At 37.3% G+C, this 22,542-nt stretch overlaps 1 protein-coding gene and 1 long non-coding RNA gene across 2 annotated transcripts in view; one reads left to right on the top strand and one right to left on the bottom strand.

Moving 5' to 3' along the window:
- The window catches only part of LOC309808830 (forkhead-associated domain-containing protein 1-like), a gene marked incomplete at both ends in the record, with an annotated part of 1,104,685 nt that overhangs the window by 862,396 nt on the left and 219,747 nt on the right, over positions 1-22,542 (top strand). The gene's annotated exons all lie outside the window — the stretch shown is intronic.
- Positions 713-11,881, bottom strand: LOC309807112. The gene is made up of 3 exons (XR_014294512.1): positions 10,233-11,881; positions 2,532-2,615; positions 713-1,351 (listed from the first exon to the last, which is right to left on the bottom strand). It is a non-coding gene; the product is annotated as an uncharacterized lncRNA (long non-coding RNA).

Raw genomic sequence — 22,542 nt, 5'->3', positions numbered from 1 at the left:
AGTAGGGAACATCCAGATCCTGATGATCCAGGGGTTTCATAATTACCCCTTTGAGGTCAGTCAGAATCATAATCATTCCCAGAACAGGGTCGGTCTTTACATTTGTGCCCCGAGACATGCAGATTGTAACACTACCCACCCAAAGGCAAGTTGTCTTCCTTACTCAGGTTTGCAGGGGCACCACTCACTGTGGTAGCTAGAAGAGTCCGTTGCCCCCAGCCCGGACCTGCATTCTGTACTCTCCACAGACACATCGTACTGCAGATATACCAGTGGTGCTGATGAAACTTCCAGAAAACTATAAAATAATGCATGCCAGGCACGGTAGATGAGGATTCAGAAAATGCTAACATCTTCTCTAGGAAATAAAGGTGACATACCTATGTGGCTTTAAGCATTTTTGTGCATTAGCTGGCCCCCTGGATCTGGGAAAAAGCATCTGATTTTAAAGTTTCTCAGCCTCATTCTCTGCAGTGAAATCTGAAGCTCTTCCTTCCTTCTCTGAGTCCAGAAGCTGGAATTGATACAGTCTGCTCTCTGTGATTTGTCTCTACCATTTGTTTCCAGTGACCACTTCAACTCAGATATCTCTCAATTCAGGGATCACTCCTAAACTTCAGGACGAAGGTCACTGCCCTTTTTATTCCCACCACAATTTTATGCTAGTAACCCTTTACCGTGTCAATAAATTTATTTTGTAGAATGTGCCCCCTGGACTCCACCTGCTAAATCTGTTTTGTGGGCAAATCATTTGTTACTTAGCTAAACAAATTTTATAAAATCATATTTCATAAAATTGTATTTTATAAAATGTTACTTTCTTATTTCTTATTTATAAAATTGGTAAATCCAGGGATTTAGGCTTAATTATTATTTTTTAAAATGTTGGTACTCATTTTGCCAATTTTTCTTTTTACATATATCAGAAAATATGTTAAGAACTCAACTGTGAAGATACCACTATTTTTATTTTTTCTCACTTTTTGTACTTAACTTTTATAACAAACCTTTATTATTGCACAGGAAACAAGAAAGTTTGTTCCTTGGAAAACATCAGTCCTAAGAACGTACTAAGTTAAAGCTTAGCATGTTAGATCTGCGAGTAGCCTTGTCTTTTTTTTTTTTTTTTCGGTACGCAGACCTCTCACTGTTGTGGCCTCTCCCGTTGCAGAGCACAGGCTCCGGACACGCAGGCTCAGCGGTCATGGCTCACGGCTCCAGCCGCTCCGTGGCATGTGGGATCTTCCCGGACCGGGGCACGAACCCGTGTCCCCTGCATCGGTAGGCGGACTCTGAACCACTGCGCCACCAGGGAAGCCCAACCTTGTCTTTTTTTTAATGATGCTTTTTTCTGAATTGGTTAAAAAAAAAAAAAAAAAAAAAAAAAGCCTTAAGGCTTAGGAACAGAAGCAAATTGAGAATTAAAATCCAAATCATTCAAATGAAGTTTGTCAGAACAGTTTGTGTGTGGAGAGGACAGCTTCTAGGCACTTCAGAGAAACCAGCAGGACAGAATTGAGAATAGCCAGCACCTTACAGGGCTTCTCACAGAAATGCTTTAATGCAAAGAGGTGACTGGATTTCACAGGGAGACCAGGGAGAGGATGCAGAGATAATTAAATCACATTCAAGCACCTGTTTACCTGGGAGGTAAGTTCCTTCATATTGTGGTCAGATGCTGTTTAGGGGGACACTGGTGCAGGGGAGGTGTTGGGAGGATGAACTCTTTTCTGAGTGATTTTGCAAGTGTGAAAATTCATCCAACAGAGATGCTAGAAAAATTTGCTCCTAGTAGCGAGCGTCCAACATGATATTTTGGGACAAAAATGTGTATTTGGAAGAATTTTTCACAAAAGAGCAGTGATGGGAGGAAAAGATTCATATGGGCCTGCCTAGTAATATTCTTCCTTCACAATTTTCTTGTGGGTTCCTGAGGCCTGTTGTGACTGCTTGGAGACCTGGTCCCCAAGCAATGGCCCTCTTTGTCATACTCAGGGTAACCCAGGAAGTTGCTTGTCTGAAGCAGAAAAGGTTCTCCCTTCCACTCATGTCCTCTTGCTGATCAGATGAACACATGGCATCATCTACAGCTGAGAGGTGTTTGTTAACTACCTTTGTTTCATAGGACACAACTCATATATACTCTACAGTAATGTTTATCACTGTCTTTTATAATCTCAAGGTAAGAAGTAATCAGTGTTAAAATCATTCTACTGGAATAACAAAGCACATGATTTTTTTTCCCTAATAGTGATTGTATTTGTTTGCTAGGGCTGCCATAACAAAAGACCACACTGGCTACTCGGTGGCTTAAACAACAAAAATATATTTTCTCATAGATCTAGAGGCTAGAAGTCCAAGATCAAAGTATCAAGTTTAGTTTCTTTGAGGTCTCTCTCCTTTGATGGCTACCTTCTCGCTGTGTCCTCACATGGTTGCCCCTCAGTCTGTGCATGTCTGTGTTCTAATATTCCCCCCTTATAAAGATACAAGTCATATTGGATTAGAGTCCATCCATATGATCATTTTACCTTAATTTTCTCTTCCAAAGCAGTATTTCCAAGTAGAAGTTAAGCTTACTGGACAAGCAATCAGGTATTTAATAAGAGGCATTGCTATGGAGACAAAAAAACAATGGTTAATAATTGAGGCAAATTTCATATCAGTTTTTGAGTTCTGAGGGTAGACAGTTGAGAAGATCTCTAAATGTCAGGGTTAAAGCATCTTTTGTAGTTTGAATGTCCATCAGATGTTCAGGTAAACTTTCTGAGTGGTCCATATAGCAACAGGAACGAAGAAGACTGTCTAAACATGAGCTGCTGTGGAGATTTCTCTGAAGTTTATATTAAGATATCTACCTTCAGTATGCAGGACTTCAGAAAAAAAGGCAGTTTTAGTTTCAATTATTCCAAGTCAAAAGGGTGGGAGAAAATTTGGAAACACTAGTTTGGAGAGTTGTAGTCAGGTAGTGGAGGAAACTAGAAAAATTCAGGATATAGTCCAGTTTTCAGGTAATTAACAAAACTTCAAGGAAAATTAATAGCACTAGAATCTAATATCCACAATATGTATTTTGGTTTCTATCGAAAGATAATTTTTCTCTCTAAAATCACCCTCATTTCTATCAAAGATAGCCAAATTAAGACAAATTTGTTTGCAAAATAAGTCTAGGTTCAAAAAACTTGGTCTTATTTATATAAGTATAGCAAGGATTGTGACTGACCATATAGGCTTATTTTTTATTTTTATTTTTTGCTTTTATTAAGAGAATTTATTGCCTCTCTCTCCTCCCAATAGCTCAGACATGAAGAAGCAACATCAGAGGAAGACAGACAGACAAATGGCTCTTTGAGTTTGTCCTGCTTGGCACTGGTGAAGGAAGAGGCAGCTTTCTCAAAGTTTTTATCTGCTTAATTGGATGTAGTAGAGAAAGGGAACAAGGAAAGTCAGAGGGTAAGTGAACAGGCTCTGCACCTACCAAGGATGTGTTATCCTCCTAATCGTCCCAGTAGGAATATTCCATTCATGTTCTTTGATCTGATCCTTGCATTGGAAGACACTTCTTTTTTTAATCTCTTTTTTTAAATTTAATTTTAATTTTATATTGAAGTATAGTTGATTTACAATGTTGAATTAGTTTCAGGTGTACAGCAAAATGATTCAGTTATATATATACACATATCCATTCTTTTTCAGATTCTTTTGCCATATAGGTTATTACAGAATATTGAGTAGAGTTCCCTTTGCTATACAGTAGGGTCTTGTTGATTATCTATTTTATATATAGTAGTGTGTATATGTGAATCCAAACTCCTAATTTATCCCTCCCCATACCTTTTCCCTTTAGTAACCATAAGTTTGTTTTTTAAGTCTGTGAGTCTGTTTCTCTTTTGTAATTAAGTTCATTTGTATCATTTTTTCAGATTCCACAGATAAGTGATATCATATGATATTTGTCTTTCTCTGAATGACTTCACTTAGTATGATAATCTCTATGTCAATTCATGTTACTGCAAATGGCATTACTTCATTCATTTTTATGGCTGAGTAATATTCCATTGTATATATGTACCACATCTTCTTTATCCATTCATCTGTCAATGGACATTTAAATTGCTTTCATATCCTGGTTATTGTGAATAGTGCTGCACTGAACACTGGGGTGCATGTATCTTTTGGAAGTATAATTTTCTCCAGATACATGCCTAAGAGTAGGACTGCTGGATCATATGGTAGTTCTATTTTTAGTTTTTTAAGGAATCCCATAATATTCTCCATAGTGGTTGAACCAATTTACATTCCCACCAACAGTGTAGGAGGACTCCTTTTCTCCACACCCTCTCCAACATTTTTGTAGTCTACAGTTTGTAGACGTTTTGATGATGGTTACTCTGACTGGTGTGAGGTGATACCTCATTGTAGTTTTGATTTGCATTTCTCTAATAATTAGCGATGTTGAGCAGATTTTCATGTGCTTTTTGCCCATCAGTATGTCTTCTTTGGAGAAATGTCTGTTTAGATCTTCTGTCCATTTTTTGATTGGGTTGTTTGCTTTTTTGATATTGAGCTGCATGAGCTATTTGTATACTTTGGAGATTATTCCATTGTCAGTCTCATCATTTGCAAATATTTTCTCCCATTCTGTAGGTTGTCTTTTTGTTTTGTTTATGGTTTCCTTTGCTGTGCAAAAGCTTTTAAGTTTTATTAGGTCCCATTTGTTTATTTTAGTTTTTGTTTTCTTTCCTCTAGGAGGTGGATCCAAAAAGATATTGCTGCTGTGAAAGAGTGTTCTGCCTGGATTTTCCTCTAAGAGTTTTATAATATCCAGTCTTACATTTAGGTCTTTAATGCATTTTGAGTTTATTTTTGTCTGTGGTGTTAGAAAATTGTTCTAATTTCATTTTTTTACATGTAGCTGTCCAGTTTTCCCAGTACCACTTATTGGAGAGACTGTCTTTTCTCCATTGTACAGTCCTGCCTCCTTTGTCATAGATTAATTGACCATAGTTGTGTGGGTTTATTTCTGGGCTTTCTATTCTGTTCCATTGATCTATATTTCTGTTTTTGTGCAAGTACCATACTGATTACTGTAGCTTTGTAATATAGTCTGAAGACAGTGAGCCTGATTCCTCCAACTCCATTTTTGCTTTCATAGTATGCTTTGGCTATTTGGGGGTTTGTGTTTCTATACAAATTTTAAATTTTTCTGTTCCAGTTCTGTGAAAAATGCCATTGGTGGGGGCTTCCCTGGTGGTCCGGTGGCTGGGACTTCACCTTCCAATGAGGAGGATGCAGGTTCGATCCCTGGTCAGGGAGTTGGGATCCCACATGCAATGCAACCAAAAAAAAAAAAAACCAAAAAAAACAAAAACAAAAACATAAAACCGAAGCAATATTGTAACAAATTCAATAAAGACTTTAAAAATGGTCCACATGAAAAAAATCTTTAAAAAAAAATTCCACTGGTAATTTAATAGGGATTGCATTGAATCTGTAGATTGCCTTAAGTAGTATAGTCATTTTGACAGTATTGATTCTTCCAATCCAAGCACATGGTCTATCTCTCCATCTGTTTGTGTCACTTTCGATTTCTTTCATCAGCATCTTAGAGTTTTCAGAGTACAGGTCTCTTGTCTCCTTAGGTAGATTTATTCATAGGTATTTTTTCTTTTTGATGTGATGGTAAATGGGATTCCTTCCATAATTTCTCTTTCTGATCTTTTGTTTTTAGTGTATAGGAACGAAAGAGATTTCTGTGTATTAATTTTGTATTCTGTGACTTTACTGAATTCATTGATGTGGTGTATCACACTGATTGATATGAGCCTGTGAGCCATGGCCGCTGAGCCTGTGCGTCCGGAGCCTGTGCTCCGCAACGGGAGAGGCCACAACAGTGAGAGGCCCGCGTACCACGAAAAAAAAATCATAAAATGGGGCTTTCCTGGTGGCACAGTGTTTAAGAATCTGCCTGCCAGTGCAGGGGATATGGGTTCAAGCCCTGGTCCAGGAAGATCCCACATGCTGCAGAGCAACTAAGCCCACGTGCCACAACTACTTAGCCTGTGTTCTAGAGCCATTGAGCCACAACTACTAAAGCCCACGAGCCACAACTACTGAAGCCCATGCACCTAGAGCCCATGCTCTACAACAAGAGAAGCCACTGCAATGAGAAGCCCACACACCAGAACAAAGAGTAGCTGCCATTCGCTGCAACTAGAGAAAGCCCACACATAGCAACAGACCCAATGCAGCCAAAAATAAATAAAATAAATAAATTTATTTTTAAAATCATAAAATATCATAACCATCTTCTTCAGTTTACTTAGTCCCATGTAATTAATTCTTGTTTTGTTTGATCTTTTGTTAGAAGTTTTATGAAACCATCAATTTCTCCATTAGGGTTTTGTAAATTCTTACTCAGTTCAGTGTAATGATTTGAAATTCATCAGAAACTTGTGTTCTAGAATACTTGTTAGATCCTTTTCCATGAATTTCTCTGAACATGAAACACATTTTCAGGAAGCTTTTGTCAAAGCATCTGAGTAAAACCATTGTCTAAGTAATAAAAGACAAATATCCATTACTAAAAATTTGATTCATTCTAATGGAATTGACAAGAAAATTTATCTCTGTGACACAAAACATTTAAGATAATAACTAGAATTATGACTGATAACATTATACTAGGACATATCCAATTTTAGGAATTTCATATACTTTCGAGAACATTTATATTAATAACATTCACCCTTATGATATAACCTAGAGTTTATGATCATTTATTTAGCAATGCTTCCCATGTAAGTAACATACCAAATAAGCCTAATGAGTTTCATAGCTCTCTTTTCTAATAAGATAAAACAAATCTTTTAAGGTGTTCCAAGGGGCCTCTGGAAAACCTGAACGTTATTTCCAGGTCAATAAAACTTCATTTAGAATTTGACTTGGGGGAAAATCTACTTTTTCAAAAATAAAAATGTTTTAAAACACTTTGTCAAATATGATCATATGTCACTGTGAATTAATATTTAGTTATCAATTTAATCAAAGTGACAAAGATTCACATGTAAATACAGATAGTTAAATAGTGTAAAAAGACTTAGCTCTTTTAATATTGAAAGCACTCAGTTTTTCTTCAAAATTATCAAAGATTCATAAAGACGAAATGTACAATATTTGTTTTGCTAGACAGATTACATTGAATGTAAAAAAAAGTCTTTGTTTACAATTTCTCATTAAGAGCAGACCAATAATTAAGAAAATTTTGCAAAAAGAGAGAAAAAACAAATTTTAATTTTCTACCAGCTTACTTCGGATATTAAAACTCAATCACTTTATTAAATTCATTCCAATTTTAGATCTGACTACACATAAAATTCCTTTCTAAAGATTCCTTTTTCACAAACCTCTTACAACTTTCTCTGTCCATTTTGATTTGTCCCTTGTTCTCTTTCCCATTTAGAAGTTATCAGCTTTAGGACAAAAATCACTTAACAAAGTTTTTACATTAACAAAAACATCTCCATACCTTACACTTTTTCTTACCCCAAAATATATTCTAATTTCCTTATAATTCCTAGTAGCTTTAACCACATCTATTATTTACAATTCTTAATCCTTTGAAGCTTTAATTTTTTTGTAAAAATAAAGTTAAAAATTATGAACTGTGTAAGTATTTTGTGGCTTGGCAAACTTATAAATACATTTCATAATTTCTAGAAACATATTCTACTTCATAGTACAAGCTTTTAATGAAGCACAAGACATGTTTACTAATAGAACCAAACATATTTAGTGTGTAATAAGAGGTCAAAAGTAGGTAAACTTAGACTCGTTCAGCAATTAATATTTCAGTATTTTGTCTTAGTTGGAAATGATCTAGACATTCAATTCATTTAATTTAACTTAGCAAAACTCTAAGGGTACAATTTATCAAAGACATTTAGAAAACTATTTAAGTTGACATAGCAAAAACAATTATTGCTAAAAAAAGTTTACCTAAAAGAATTCTTATCTTATGTCTATTTAATTAATTTGTTCTTAACAATCACTCAGATTACTCATGACAATTTCATAAGATGTTAAAGTAGTGTTAGCCATCATCTTAAATTATTATTATTATTACTTTTTTCTGAGAAATTTTGTAAAAGAGATAACATGAGCTTATTTGACTTTTAGTAAAACTACATAGCATAAAGCTATTATACTTAATGCTGATAACTCTTAAGATATGTCTGTATTAATTAAACCATTAAACCTGAACTAGATTTTACTTACCAAAAATTATCCTAGATCATGTGAATTTGAAAAATGTTTGTATTCGTTTTTGTTATATTTTTGAGAATTTTTATATTGCTTGTTGGAATAAATTAAGTTTACTCACTCAGATAGCTACAGTCTTTTATTATTTATGGAGAAGACTTTTAAGTCTTCTTGCCCTTTAAGTGTACTTGCTCTTGATAAACAATTTTAAGGAGACTGTGATTTAGAGTTTGAGCAAGAGAGGGTTTTTCTGGTGGTTTTTGTTTAAAAAAAAAACCTCTTTCCTTTTTTTTCTTTAAATTTTAGTTTCAGGTTCTAACAATTGAGATAATCTGGGCTCAGTCTCAGGCAATGTGGCTGTGTTTACATTTCAAAGACATGGTAAGATTTATAACTTTAAGGGACAGAGAAAAAAGTGTAAATTTTCTTCTGTGAGTTTTGGAGTGTATTTTTCTATTATCATAAGTTTCAGGGTAATTATTATTTTAAAAACTTTTTCTTCTTAAGTACAGGACAATTTTGCTCCAATTATCCTCAACTTTTATAATATCTACAAGAAGTTGAGAGGAATAGGTTTCAGGGTTGGTGAAGATAAATGGGCCTTGACTTGTTCCTAAGTTGCATTTCTGGTTTTGTAGAGATTTGGAAGACAAAGATAATTGTTTCTATTAGCTCTTGAATATTGGCTTCCAACTGATCTTTTCCTAATTATTTGTAGGAGGGCCTAAGGAATTGCTGAGGAGATGGGTCAATTTTTAAAATTTTTCTTAAAAAGGGGAATTCATGTTGGATCTTTAATTTCTGTTATTTCATCTTAATAACGATTCCCTAAGGCTAGCTGTTATACATGATTTTTCCTTTCAATTTGATCCTTCCATAAATACCAATATGACAGCTGTTTATGATGAGAGCTCTCAAGAGGGAATCTTTTAAATACAGCAAATTTAAAGGATCCATCATCTGGCCATTGAGGAGTAAGACCTTTCATTAATTTCAAATAGTGACTCAAATCAGTAAGCCTTTTTATGGAACGACCCAGAGGTAACTTTTCAGGCTTAGAATAAATCCTTACCATGGATGAAATAAGCATACTTTCAGATGGAGAGGGCACGGATGATATAGCCCCTATAATGTGAAAATTCATTTCCAAGGATAATCTAAGAAAGCAAAGGCCTTCATTGCACAGGCAGTAAGGGTGGTATAATGCAAACTGTGTCCCTGGTCTCTCCTGGGAATTTGAGGCACCTCTGATCCCAAACCTACTAATCTGTGACATCAGGCACATGCTGCTGGAATGGGACTTTTCCAACACTAACAAGGCAATGAAGGTTGAAACAACAAAGGCCCCTTATGGACTGGGTCCCCTTAGGACAAACTCCTCTGACAGCTGGCACAACAAGACTAGAGTGTGCTGTTTATGACTTTGTGTCTCAGAACCCCAGTCAATTCAACTGGTTACCAGATGCACCCCAGTAAATACACCATCCAGATGGTGGAGACCAGAGAGAATATTCTCACTGGACAAAAAGCCAAATTCTCAGGACACAGAAAAATACAGAAGGAAAAATCTCATCCAGTTTTTATATAGAGGACTGACAGCAAAGTTTGTCTTAATAGGCACTGGACTGGAGAGAACTGGTAACTCACCAGTCTGTGAGGCTGTCTCAAACAGCAGGCTTATAGGGCCTATGCCTGTATTCTGCCCTATGGTTCTTTCTTCTTATGAAACACGACTCAGGAGACAGAGACAAAGAAAAACAGTGACTGTCTCTGGGAGGAAAGGATTAAGAAAAACTGAGACGAGATTACTCATTTCCATAAACCAGATTTTCTATGTCACAAGGATCTTGCTCCATAAGTATTTTCTTCTGCTAATCTAAATTTAGAGATAGAGAAAAGGAGACTCTTAAGCACTTTCCCTCCCACCAGACCTTACAGGCCTGGGAAGTTGAGGAGAGAAGAAATTTTACCTTCTGCTGGCCTTTGTCATGTGTCCTAGGATCTCTCAGCTGCAGCAGTCTTGTGGTGGGAAGCAGGGTTTAGCCAGCCTCCTGGTTGTCTTGTCAGCTGTTGAGGAGGAAGAAATGTCCCTGCCAACCTTCTTGAGTTAAAGAAGTAACAAGGTTTATACAGCCTTCTTGACCCTGCATTCCCTATCTCTGGTGCTAATGATGTCTTTCTACCTCCTGGTACAGGGAGGGCACCATTCACATGAGATACTAATTTCCTGCTTTCATGGAGACAGATAGGAAGGTCAGTGTGTCTCTCTTGCATCAGTCATTTCTTCAGTAACTTTAATTCAAAGTAATATTCCACTGAGGCATATTTTGGAGCATCCTGCCCTGGGCACCAACAAAGTCAAATGGTTTAGAGAGAAAGCAAGTCCCTTTGTCAGCACTGACCTGTGCTCATGGTGATTGTTATTCCATCTCCACAGTACCATTGGGCTGGGTGCTCAAGAAACAGAGCTGTGAAAACATGGCTCCTGTCTCTTATAATTTATAGTACCAATGTTTCAAAGAAAAAATTTTATTTAGTGCCTCCTTTGTGTTAGACAATAATGCTGGTATATTTTCAAGATATACAAATAATAGAAAGAGACATGTATGGCACTTGAATTGTAGTGAGACATTAAAAATTCCCCCCCAAAAAAATCTTTTTCTTTATACTTATAAGAAAAAAAAATGTAGATTCATTTTGGATAAGATAAAGAAAATTTATGAAGTGATAAATCTAACCTGAGAAAGTAGAAAAGAACACAGTACACAGGCTCTGAGCATTCTACTCACAGAAAATATTGTCCTGTTCTTTTGCAATATGGACTTGTTCCCCTGTCCCTATGTCTGTCTCTTCCCCTCTCTGTTTCTGCCCCTCTTCTCTCTCTCCCTCACACATACACACATTCACTCCCCTACAAAAAAACCCATTGACTAAATGCTAATTGGCAGGCACTGTGCTCAAACTGAGGCTACAGTGGTGAGTTAAAAACAGAGATAATTTTTCCATCCTCATCAAACGTATATTCCAAGATGGAGAAAGTGAATACTAACCAAAGAGTCACACAACCATAATACTGCAACCACAACGAACAACCATAACCACTGAGTTAAGCTAAGCAAGCCACTATTGTCAGCTTTCTCTCAACCCTCAGTAGAGTGTGTTCCACTTAAAGGCCTTGAGTAAGTCACTATTCTGTTGAGAAAATCCAGGACATTTCTCAGTCTTCCACATCTGAAATTATGCAGTTTGGAATGTCAGGAACAAGAGTGAGGGGAAAGGTCATTCAGAACTGCAACTAACCAGTTTCTCTCTTTCTGACTGCTGCAATAACCTCCTGGTCTATCCTGTGTTTACTCCCATTCCTCTGGCCTGTTCACAGAGCTGCCAAAGTGGTCCCTTAAAATTTAAGCCTGATTGTGCCACTCTATACTCAAAATCATCCAGTGAATTCAATTTAATTACAATAAATCCAAAGTTCTCACCAAGGCCTCAAAGTCCTTTTTGATCTGTTCTCCCCTTCTCCCATGTCTCTCTTGGCCTCATTCCTACCACTCTCCCCCTTGTTTTCTGTAATCCAGCCAAACTTGCTTCTTCTCCAGCTTTTACTAAAACACTACTTAGTAGACAAACAACTTAATTTAAATTGGGCAAAAAATTTAATAAGACACTTAACCAAAGAAGATACAGGAATGGTAAATAAGCAACATTTAAAAATGTTCAGCATTGTCAGTCATCAAAGAAAAATTAAAACCACAATGCAAATAACTTCACATCTACTAGAATGACTAAAATTAAAAAGATTGATAGCATCAAATGTTAGTAAGGATGGAGAACAACCAGAAGTCTCATACATTCCTGAAGAAAATGTGAAATGATGTACTACTTTGGAAAACAGTTCGGCATTAATACAACCCCCTAATTTCACCCCCTAGGAATTTAAATTAGAAAAATATGTCCACACAAAATTTGTACATGAACATTCATAGAAACAACTTTATTCATGATTGTGAAACCGAGTAGGATCCTGTGGGGCCTTCCCAGTGACAGACTCCCAGTGTTCCCTGCTTCTTGTTTGTAGAACAAAGCTTTAGTCTCCTAGGCCTCCCTTGATTTCCAGAGAGCAGTTAATGATTACAGAACTGACAAAATTCAGAAACAAAGGAAAAGCAGTCAAGCAAGAAAAGTAACAATAGATTGAAAAACAGTGTTGTCTATATCCCTTTCTCCTCAAGGGATATAGATAACAGTCTGACACATATCCTTGATGTGGTGCTCCAAGGACAATGGTGCTTCAAGGACAAAGGACAACCCTCTCTGAAAAAGTGTCAGCGTTACACCCCTTATCAGACCCTTAATTGCCCTCCCCACCATGTTGTGATGCTTATGAAATTCCTGAGCCCAGCTGGGCCATGAGACCTGTCCCAAATAAGAAAAGGCATCTTCCCTGTCCCACTGCCACCCTATAGAAGGAAAGTATATGTGCCTCGACCAATTAGTAAACGAAATTTTCACCTTGGAGCATTCCTTTGTTTTCTGGCTATAAAAACTGATCAATAGCACATGTTTGGCGTCCACTCCCCCAGACTACTAGGAAGTCAGCCTGCTGTTCTGGCAGAGACACTTTCCTCTAATAAATTCTATCTTCTTTACATTCTGCCTTGTGCCTGGAAATTCTTTTCCAACCCACGTATGGACCACGACACTTGAGCGTTTTTTGTAGACACTAAGGCTCTCCACCTGATGGAGGATTTGACTACATGCTGATCACAAGCATGTAGGTCCCAGACTGGTTGGAACAAGAAGGCTGATGATTAAGGTTCCCAAAATATCACCCTGTCACCTCTCCACCAACTAATCAAAAGAATGTCCATGAACTGATAATTCACCCTGAGACCCTCACTCCTAATGTTGTCTTTAGAAACACTTGCCCAAAAGTCTTCAGGGAGTTTGGGTCTTTTGAGCATTAGCTGCTTGTTATCCTTGCTTCGCATCCTGCAAATAAACACTGTACTTTCCTTCACCACAACTGGTATCAGTAGATTGGCTTTGCTCTGCATTGGGTGAGTGAATCTGTGTTTGGTTTGGCAATAATTTGGGCAACCATGAAGGGGCCACCATCCCTAGTGGGCATCTCAACCATAGCACACTGGCCCCTGACCAGTGGCAGCTCATGGATACTACTCAGCAGCTGCTTGAGCACCTTTGTCTCAGAGATGGCCCTGAACACTTGCCACTGACCAGGCATCATTGGCCCATGGCACTTTTGATTTCTCTGGTAAAGGGAAAAAGACACATGCTTTGCTGGTTGAGATTTCTCTAGTAAGTAGTGGAACTTGTGTGTGATAATACCAGGGTATTCATTCTCTTAGCCATTTGGGTCTGTCAGTGGCTAACCATTTGTTGGGATTTTCCCTTTTGGGCTGAGGAGTTTGAAACCCTGAGAGACTACATTTGTTTGTTTGTTTGAGATTTTAAGATTACCAGCCATAAACAACTGAGAATGGGTAATCAGAGCTCTGTTTCATCTTATATTCCCTACGGTGTATTTTGCAGAATCGGGAAATTCTTAGCTCTTAGTTTCATGGGCTCGTACCCATGAAAAGGAGAAGGTGATATTCTAAAATCATGTGGTCACAGTATTCTTTAGGCTCTGGAGAATAATGACCCAGATGGGGCACTTTTTGACATTCTAAAACTTGTTTTTGCGAATGAAAAAGCTGGCTTGTTAAAAGTATCTCTTCACTATTCTGACCAGAAGGAAACAAATCTTACTAGGAGGAACTTACATTTTTCTCCCTGTGCCTTTGAAATGTAAATGTTCTACCCTGGGCTCTAATGTACTCTCACTCACTCTTGTCTATACCATCGCCAATTCCTGAGACTGAGGGGGGAAAAAAGGGAGAAGAGTCCTTTTTAAACTCAGGCAGGAAAACTGTGAGATCTCTGTTTGTCTGGAATGTATGTATGTCCATGTGTACATTATAAATATATCTCTTTTCCTTTGGATGGTATTATCAAAGTTAGTTTGTAAATGAGCTCTATTTAATTGACTTAAAGGAAATTAAGCACTTACAGAAATTCTCAGAAATATAAAAGAAACTAACTTGAATGAATTTCAGATTCATGTGATCTGAAAAATATTCAATATTAAATTTGGGATAATGGCTGACTTGGTCTAATGTCTCATAAAGTTTTCTTGGGTAATCTAAACATAATTTTTGAGAACAAGTGAATAAAATAGAGGTAAATGAGACAAGAGTTGTTAGGTGAACTCTGGGAATAATTATGTTTTAGGAATGTCTACTTAAAAATAGCTTTTCTGGACGTTTTAGTCACTTGAAATTTTAGAGTTTAACTAAATTAAGCTAAATGATGAGAATTCATTGAATATCGAGGTCTTTTCCAAATAAAATAATATACTGAAATATTAATTACTAAACATTGGCTTCCTTTTACAGAGAAAGTAAAGATATTTAAGACTATTAATAAATATGTTTGGTGTCACACTGAGTCATTTTCCATAAGAAAGCACATATTTTTAGAAATTATAAATAGCATTTATTTATAAATTTGCCAATCTACAGAATGCTAATGTAAAGAACAGCTCATAATTGCTTACTTCTTAATTTTCACTAGGAATTTAGGTTTTTAAGACTTGAGAATTCTAATTAAATATGTAATTAAAGCCACTAGAAATAATGAGAACATTTTAGTATACAGGGTAATAGGATGTGTGTTTTCATTAAAAGTAGGTATGAAGAATAGGAATTTATTTTGTAAAAGAAAAAGGAAGTAATTTTGTCTTAAAGCTGGTTATTTCTAAATAGGAAATAAAATAAAGGGCAAGTTAATATGAATATAGAAAGTTGTAGATTTCTGGGGAAAAAGTAATCTTTAGAAAGAAATTCTATGTGTTGTCAGGACTCACTAAGATTAGAATGAATTTAATTGAGTAAATGAATTTTAAGCTTAAAAGTAAAGTGGTACAAAAACTTAAAATTTTTTTCTCTCTCTGTTAAGAGAAAAAAGTTTTCTTGGAATATTGATTTGCTTTTGATTACAGATGGTAAATTTTCTTTACCTTTTAAATAATCTGTTATAACTTTCTGTACTTGCTTTTAAAATCTTTCATTGTAACTTTGGTTAAATGGATAAGCATTGTTTCACAGTGATCTGTAATCCTATTTGACCAAGTGTCTTGAAACTTTTTAACATTTTGGATAAACTTCTCAAGGATAGAATCCTAATTAAAGATATTTTGACCTCTAGATAGCTTTGGGATGTTTCAGAGGACCCCTAAGTCATCTCAAAGAGAGATATTAAACTAATTAGGATTATTTGGTATGTTATGGGAGGCACTGTCAATTGATTAGAGATAAATGTATCTCCAACCTTCTTAGGTTATACATTTAGATTATACTAAATATCATTAATATAGATATTCTTATGTTATATGAAATTAAATAAAATTTCTAAAATTTGGATATGTCAAATTTGTATGTTACAGAAGTAAACAAATTTTTTTTGTCAATTGCATTTTAACCAGCTCTTTAACTGTGTCTTTTTAAGTCTTTTTTATCATTCATAGATGCTTTTGCAAAAATGCTTCATCTTCAGGAAGATTCATACTAAAGACTTTCTGACAAGTGCAGGTTTCTGATAACTTTCAAATCATACCATTGAATTGGGTAAGAAATTAAAGAATTCTAATGGAAATCCCGATGGTTTCATAAAGGTTAAGGCTGCAAACTGTAAACAGCTCAAATGTTCATCATCAAGTGAATGAGTAATTCACATCAGCAATAAAGGGGAATGAAATATTAATATACATACATGGATGAATCTCAAAACATGCTGAGTGAAAGAAAACAGGAACCAAATACACACTGTTAGATTCTATTTATGTAAATTTGAGAATGGGAAAACTATAGTCACTGAAAGCAAATCATCATATCACTTTTGTAGGAAGGTGAGGATTGACCACAAAGGAGCCTAAGGAAACTTTCTGGGTAATGGAAATTTCCTGTATCATGATTGTGGTAGTGATTACACAACTGTATATATTTGTCAAAATGTATCTAACTGTGCTATACACTTAACATGAGTGCTATCAGTTGTATGTAAATTGTACCCCAGTAGGGGTGATTAAAAGGAAATATATATTATGTATGACATATAAATATATGTTTACATATATTACATCTACATCATGACAATAGAATAAAACATGTTCTTAGTGATTAAATTGCCATTTAGCCAACATCCAGAATGCCAAACATCCTTATTTTTTTCTTGTTTTTCCTTTCTCTAACCTTTCAAAAAGCATCATTTTTAATAGTCACATCAACATTGCTGATTAGATTTGCAGTAATTTGAAAACACAGAAGACATTCCTTTTAAAAATATAAACAAAAGCTTCTTTCATCTGCTCTCTAGATCTTTTTATTCTTATGCCACATTCTTTACGCCAGTTGACCAACTGAGTTAGGCACTCATTTACTTTTTCACAAATCTTTGTTGTGTTTCTGCTAGTTCTGCATTAGGGACTATTAAGGAGGAAAACCACTGACACAAAATGGTTTCATTTGTGCTGAAGCCCACGATACCACGCATGTATTTAATACCTAACCTACTTGCAATTTCAACCTTCACCAGAAATGTTATCTTAATTCTGAAATCTGGAATCTTCTGGTCAGCACCAATGTGGTAATCTATCACAGGGGCCCTCTCCATCTCCCCCAACCCAAGAAGAAGAGGCAATCTGCAAGATAAAACTCAAGGCTTCCCTTCCCTACAAAGAGAAGATAGTACTGGTCCCAAATAACCTTTTTTTCTTTTGCTAATGACTTTCTTGCCCACCCTCCTTTCTATAAAAACCTTCCACTCTGTGTAACTTCTCAAAGTGCTCTTCTATTTACTAGATGAGATGCTGCCCAATTCATAAAGCATCAAATAAGGCCAATCAGATTTTCAAATTTACTCAGTTGAATTTTGTTTTTTAACAAGACATGACCTTAAACAAGATAAACATTGCCCCTGTTTTCATCTCAGGTGGCCTCAGCCTGCAGCTGCTTGAAGCAGGATTTTGGTTCCTGGCCAGAGATTGAAGTCAGGCCGGGGCAGTGAAAGCACTAAATCCTAGCCACTAGACCACCAGGGACTAGTGGCCAGTGACAAGGTCCTGGCCTGTCTGCTGTGTAGAAATGAATTTCCACAGAGATGGAAAGTAGTGAAACAAGTAAAGTGTTTATTAGGAGGACAAAGAATACATGTGGATAGACACATGGGCGGGCTCAGAGAGAGAGTTGCGCTCGCATGGTAGTTTGAATCACTTTTATGGGGAATTTCTTCCAGGTTTCCTTTGACCAATCATCTTGCTTTGCCTGGTTCTGAGTCCATATTTGGTATACCTCAGGGTCCTCCCGTGTTCATGTGCATCTCTTAGCCAAGATGGATTCTAGCGAAGAGGCCTATGGGTAGTTGACATCACTTACTATGGGGTGGTGCCCTCTCCCTTTTTGACCTCCAAGGAACCCTTCTGCACATGTGTAGCTGGGAAGGTCTCCTTGACTACGAGAATGAGGAACATCTAGTCTTTTATCTCTTATCTGGGCAGGGCACAGCCTCCTTTCTCGATTGCCCTGTTATTGATATTTTGGAGTTTCTGTCCAGAGGGAATGAACTCCTGCTGCTTACCCTGGGGCCCATCTATCTCCTGCCTCACTTTCACAGAACTCACAATCTGCTGTGAGAGACAGTCAGAATATGAGCACACACACACACAAATAATTTTAAAGCCCGATAGATTTGAAGTCAATAGAAAAGACATTGAGGGTCTCCCTGGTGGCACAGTGGTTAAGAATCCGCCTGCCAGTGAAGGGGACACGGGTTCAAGCCCTGGTCCAGGAAGATCCCACATGTCGTGGAGCAACTAAGTCCGCGAGCCACAACTACTGAGCCCGCATGTTGCAACTACTGAAGCCCATGAGCCTAGAGCCCGTGCTGCGCAACAAGAGGAGCCACCACAATGAGAAGCCCTCACACCGCAACGAACAGAATCCCCTGCTTGCCGCAACTAGAGAAAGCCCACGCGCAGCAACGAAAACCCAATGCAGCCATAAATAAATAAATAAATAAATAATAAATTTAAAAAAAAAAGAAGACATTGAAAAAGAAATGGGCCTCCTTTTGATAAGGAAGTCAGAGGTTTCTCTGTAACTTCTTTTGAGAACAATAAGCCATGTCTTTTCCTTCTTCTACATTTTCTCTCCCCACTGCTGACCCCAACAAAATGCTGAAGACAGAATTTGCGCTCAATAGATTACCTTTTAAATTGATGTAAAAGTATAAAGTATATTTATGTGCATTAAAGTATGGAAGGGCATACATTTGGAGCATAAAAGCTCAGTACCTGCTGGAAATATCACATAATTGATGAATATAAAACTAATTATATAATAGGGAAATTAAAAAGAAATGTCAGGCTGTGTAGAGACTAAATTAAGAGAACAATATCATATATAATAGCTGAATATTTTGGCATTTGAAATTGGAATTTAAAAAATAGATAAGAGGGCTTCCCTGGTGGCGCAGTGGTTGAGAGTCCGCCTGCCGATGCAGGGGACACGGGTTCGTGTCCCGGTCCAGGAAGATCCCACATGCTGCAGAGCAGCTGGGCCCGTGAGCCATGGCCACTGAGCCTGTGCGTCCAAAGCCTGTGCTCCGCAACGGGAGAGGCCACAACAGTGAGAGGCCCGCGTACCACAAAAAAAAAATAAAATAAAATAAAAAATAAAAAATAAAAAATAAAAAATAGATAAGAGAGGAAGAAATAGGAGTCTTAATTAATAACTGAAGGACAAAGGGGGGATAGGTAGCTTATTTAGCTTATTTCTGCCTTTTTAGTTGCAGAAAATATCAGTTTTGAAACCATATATGGTTGCAATGTGTTATTTCTGCACAAAGTGCTAGGATGAGTTTCCCCACACCCACAGTTTGGGGATAGTGCTTTACTCATAACTCATCTTTCATGCATTTGCCTAAATTCTTGTGGAATACAGCTGGACTTGCAGCTCATAAATGTGACCTTTGGATGTGTTTTAAACACTACTGAACTCCATTTTAATTTTACATAGTAAAGCCTCTGGGCTCTATTTACTCTTTCATTATATAACATTCATTTATCTTATGAAAAACGCTGTGATTCACTGTTGGTCTAGCATTTTTTTTCCACTTATTTGGATGATTTTTAGAATCCAAACTGTATTGTTATTTATCTTGGAAAACAGAAACACTTTCGGGAGTCAGTTCTCTGAGTCCCAAACCCCTCACCTGACACCCTCTTGTGGTGCTGTGCCCTGGGGGGAGGATACAGCAGGATCTGCAGGTGGAGAGGCCTAGAGAGCTGAGGGTATTATGTGTCTGGTTTATCGCCAAGATCAGTCAAGCCCCAAATTATAGTGTTGAGGGAGAAATTTTTCACGTAATGAGGTATGGGGAAGTCATTTAGGCTTATACATGGTTCAGTCTAAACTTTGTGTGAACTGAAAGAGCCTGTCAAGCACACAGCACATCTGCTTTAACCATTAAGGAAAAGAAATGTCTGATTCAAAAAGAAGGATAAGTGACTCCCTTCTTACGATGCCCATGTTCACACCCTCTCGAAGACGAGGCTCCTTTCCCACGTGCCAGGATCCTACTGTCTCACTACACATGTCCTCAATCTGTCTCTTTTGAAATCTTCAAGGAATAGACCCCTGTCATGTTGGATGTATGTTCTTTGTTCTGATAAAGTACAAGACTACCATGCTTCAGTGGAGAAGTTCCTTAGAGCCTTTTGAGGGGCTGCCTCCCAGATTATAGCCCTCAGCTTGGCTCAAATAAAACGATTTTCTGTTCCTATTATAAATTCTTTATTATTTCCCTCCACAGTGTGTTATTCCTTATGAAGTCCAGCTGTTCTAGGCTGACACCAAGCCACCCTGAAGCAGCCATCGTGTCTTCATTGCCTCTTTCTCACATCTGGGTCCTTGAAGGTTGCTGAGATCACACTTGCTTGTCTGTGTCCATGGAACCCAGGGTAGAGCCCAGGTCCTCCCACCAGGGCCCTGGATTCTGGTACCAAACCCAGGAGAAGGTGTGCTCTAGTTATATCAGCCTCACCTGGCACCAAGGCCAAGATCGTCATGTGTTTTTTCCCAGACTTCTTCTGTGGGAAAGGGTTTTGGGACGTTTTGTTTTCCCTAGTTCACCCTAGAGAGATGCAAGGAGGAAGTCTGATGCAGACTTTCCAGCTTACAAACATCTGAGGGCTGTGTCTCAGGTCAGGATCAATGTTCCCTTTTCCATGGGCATTCAAGTCAGTGAGGCAGCCTGACTTGAGGGCCAGGACTCTGCCTCTGTAGTCCTGGAGGTGATGGCTGAGGGCTGGGGACAGGGGCGCTGCGGTTCTGCCCAAGGGGAATTAAAGGCCAGAAAGCCCTGGTTTCTGCAGGAGTCTGATCATCGCCTGGAATGTATGCCAGTTAACATATAATTTCTTTATCCTATTTATTCATTATTGTTATTTCTCATTGTACTTTGGGACTCAATTTTTTATTGTTATAGAAATCCAATGTTTTCAAAGATTCTCCCTCAAGGATTCTACTGTTAACATTTTTCATTAAGAGAAATGCCTGTCTATTCCAATCTTTCTTTCCCTCCATTATTTAATGTGTCTTTTCTAGGTCTTGTCCTTGTCTCCTGGGCCACAGTCAGTAATGTCTCCACTTATGTATTCTGAGTGTGTGATCATTTGGTCCAAGGGATTCTGCTGAATGAAGTATAAATTCTGATATCTTTCTCTTGCAAACTTTCAAAAACTACAAATAAAATGAAGATATGGGCAATATAAAATGAAAATATGATTTTCCATTCTTATTAATATCTATCTCTATATTTCAATAGAATTCAATTATTAGCCCCTGGTGACTATATTTTTCAAAAGAATTCCCTAAATAATTACCAGGAATTCACTACTCCAATGTAATGTAGAAGATATTCTTAGTGTATTCTTCAAATTCATGTTGATGGAATGCTCAAGTTCCCTATAACAAATTGAGCTCCTATATTCCCTCTGAATAATAAAACTAAGATATGTTTGCTAAAGATTGTTGAAAAACAACATTTTAGCTTGACATGGACAGTACAAATACAGTATCACTAAGGGTGAAAATTTAGTATATGTCCTGTGGACTACCAATTTCATGTTCCACAAGCACAATCTAACCGTTTAAATACAGAATTATTTCCTAATTCTCTATTATATAAATCTCATTATAAATAACAAGCATTTTAAAAGCTTAAAATTTTTAACTATAGCTCATAAATTTGTACCTTTTCTCCTCTATCAACAAAAATTGACTTTCATGGTTAACTCAGTTAAAAAATAAAACAGCACAATAGGAAAGAAGTAAAATATCTCCATTGCCTACAATATATAATAATATATATAAATATGCTGATGAAAAAAACGTGGGTCTGCTCTCCCACGTGCAGTAAAGCAAATCTACTGACACCAGGTTATGGCGAAGGAAAGTGCAGCGTTTATTGCAGGTGCCAGGCAGGGAGTTCAGGTCAGCTAGTGCTCAAAACCCCTGAACCCCCTTTCCTGATGGGTTTCATGAAAGCATTTTTAAATACCAGGTGAGAGAGGGGAATCACAGGGTATGTGATCAGCTCCTGCACAATTCTTTGGTTGATGTGAGGTAACAGAGCAGTGTCACAGGGGTTAACGTTATCAATCCTCAGGCTCCAGTAAAAGATCTCCTACTTAAAACAGTTTTAAAAGTTAATAAAAATAAACACTAACTGAGTAGAGGGAAGGTGTCCTCAACTTCAGAACCGTGTAAAGTCAGCAAATATCACAGCTGGTACACCCCTCGAAGAGACTGATCTGGACTGGTTGCAATTTTTAAGAAAACACATTTGGGTAAAATTAACTCTGCACTTAAAAAAACTGACTCACAGGTTTTAGGTTTTCTAAATGCTCTAAAAGTACTTATTTTTCCTTTCCAAGAAGGGACTTTCAACCTCCCCCAAAGTAAAAGGGCAGTGCCTCTTGGATTGCTTTCTCTCACTGAACACACCGAAGAAAAATTGCATCATGTTGGTGTCTATCTGAATAATGTGCTCAGGGCTCTCCCTGAGTCATTGCATGGTTCTCATTTGCACGTGGGAGCCAATGGGTCTAAGTGCAGGCCACCACAAGATGTGCCACTATGGCATGTGGATTATTTTGAG

The sequence above is a fragment of the Mesoplodon mirus genome (genome assembly GCF_964341445.2).
Source record: "Mesoplodon mirus genome assembly, chromosome: 7".
NCBI classification, from domain to species: Eukaryota; Metazoa; Chordata; class Mammalia; order Artiodactyla; family Ziphiidae; genus Mesoplodon; species Mesoplodon mirus.
The sequence above is the reverse complement of the archived record's forward strand: the minus strand, read 5'-3'. Positions and strand labels throughout refer to the sequence as shown.